Raw genomic sequence first — 2477 nt, 5'->3', positions numbered from 1 at the left:
AATCCCAATTAATGTAACTAACAAAGTTCTCAGATACCATCATCAGGTAAGAATTCTTCTTCGAATCACAGAATCTATCAGTTGATCAATAATACAATAGGCTTGGACAATTTCTAGATGTCTCTACTGAATCAGTCAACCAACCAAAGGCATAACTAAGTGTATATAAAGCCTAGTTAATTAAATTGGGAAGGAGTGAAATTCTTGGAGTAATTAGATAAAATTAGATGACAAAATATATTGGGATCAGTTGGAAGAATTAAACGCCAGTATTCAGTAGGAGAATTTCAGCAACTGTTTTGAGAGTTATGCTTTGGGAGCACTTGAGGAACTAGACCCTTGCACCTGTTAACAGAAGGAAGAAAAAGGGAAGTAGAAATGACCCCAGAAAAAGTATTATATTTCCTCACTCTCGCCCCATTCCTATTGATCATACCATCAGAGAAATTGGATGCATCTAGGTGGGAGCAAAAACTGTACAAACTAGAAACTCTGAGGAAAGTCAGCTTCTTAGAATATGGTGTGGGGAGAAGTTCTGCTTCAGGTCTCTACAAAGGCCCCAAACTTCAGATCTCAGAAAGGATCTCTGCAAAAGGAGAACTTCATGAAGACTACACTCCCTTTTCTCCCACAAAAGGAGAAAAGAACTTTCATTAACCAGAAGTCATGACTTGCCTTTTAGCCACATGTACTCTTAAAATTTGATCCCATTCTTTCCAGGGACATTTGTGTATACAAGTGGTGAGTACGTCATAGACTTCAGAAGAGAAATGTTTTTGTGTCAACTGTTACTATCTCAGTAAATATCCCTTTTTAAAAGCTAATTAATACTTTTCCCCCCCCCAGCACATCGAGGCCCACTGGTCTGTGCCAACGGCAAGAGTCTACTTTGGCAGGATGGGGTTTGTTAAAGTTGTCAAGAATAAAGCCTACTTCAAGATGTACCAAGTGAAATTCTGGAGAAGGCAAGAGGGGAAAATAGATTATTATGCATGAAAACATTTAGTAAACCAGAACAAAAACTAGTATAAAACACCAAAATACAAGATGATAGTCTGAGTCACCAACAGAGATATCATCTGCCAGATTGCTTATGCTTGTACAGAAGGGGATATGATTGTCTGTGCAGCTTATGCCAATGAATTGCCAAAGTATGGTGTGAAAATTGGCCTGACAAATTATGCTGCCACATATTGCACAGGCCTGCTTCTGGCCTCAGGCTTCTTAACAAATTTGACATGGATAAGATCTATTAAGGTCAGGTGGAAGTGACTGGAGATGAGTACAATGTGGAAAGCATTAATGGTCAGCCTAGTGCTTTTACATGCTACCTGAAAGCAGGTCTTGCCAGAACTGCCACTGGAAACAAAGTCTTTGGGGCCCTTCAGAGAGCTATAGATGGTAGTCAGTCTCACAGTACTGAACACTTCCCTGGGTATGGTTCAGAAAGCAAGGAATTCAATGCTGAAGTACTTTGTAAACACATCATGGGCCAAAATATTGCAGATAATATTCATTATCTCATGGAAGAAGATGAAAATGCTTACAAAAAACAATTCTCACAGTACATAAAGAATAATATAACTCCAATATGATGGAAGAGATGTACAAGAAAGCTCATACTGGTATATGGGACAATCCAGTGGATAAAAAGAAACCCAAAAGGGAAGTTAAAAAGAAAAAATAGAACTGCCCCAAAATGTCCCTTACCCAAAAGAAAGACTGGGTTGCTCAGAAGAAGATGAGTTTCCTCAGAACCCAGGAACATGCAGCTGATAGTTAAAACATCAAAATCTGTAATTTTCTATGAAGATTTTCAGATTGACAATAAAGTTATTGAAAAACAACAAATAAATAAATAAAAGTTAATTAATTCTGGCTAGCTAGTTAATATTAGGGAATATGCCAGGTGGGAGCCCATGAAAAACAGTACTAGAAACCCTGCAGTCTCTCAAGGCTACCCCTGGAACCCTAAAAGGAGAAGTAATCATCTACTTTCTGGAGATGCATCTAGTTTAAGTAAGTGAGAGCTGGGAAGTAGCCCTTGAGAAGGTGATACACAGACATTAATTAAACCCACAAAGACAAAATCCAACCCTAGAAATATATAAATTAGTATTCACTTTATTAAATGACAGTTTATCCTCAGTGCACTTAAAATATCTGAATTACATGGTTCTCCCATTGGTCCTAATTCTCTTTTACAACATGACTAATGTGAAAATAGGTTCAATATGAATGTATATGTAGAGCCTGTATCAAATTGGATGCTGTCTTGGGGTGGAGGAGGGGAGAGATGGTGAGAAAATTTGGAACTCAAAATCTTAAGGAAGTGAATGTTGAAAACTAAAAGTAGATAATTTTTTTAAATGTCTGAGTAATAAAAATTCAAGACTGGAGAGATCTGGAATAGACTATCCAAAAAGCCTAGGCCCTCACCAAAAAAAAAGAAAAGAATGTCTAATAACTGCATATCA

The 2477-nt window shown here is 37.5% G+C and overlaps 1 pseudogene; it reads left to right on the top strand.

Moving 5' to 3' along the window:
* Positions 1 to 897: 897 nt before the first annotated feature.
* LOC114026011 lies at positions 898 to 1783 on the top strand (annotated as a pseudogene).
* Positions 1784 to 2477: the final 694 nt, after the last annotated feature.

The sequence above is a fragment of the Vombatus ursinus genome, unplaced genomic scaffold (assembly GCF_900497805.2).
Source record: "Vombatus ursinus unplaced genomic scaffold, bare-nosed wombat genome assembly UNPS02014832.1, whole genome shotgun sequence".
Classification (NCBI taxonomy): domain Eukaryota; kingdom Metazoa; phylum Chordata; class Mammalia; order Diprotodontia; family Vombatidae; genus Vombatus; species Vombatus ursinus.
This window is presented reverse-complemented; position numbering and strand designations above follow the sequence as displayed.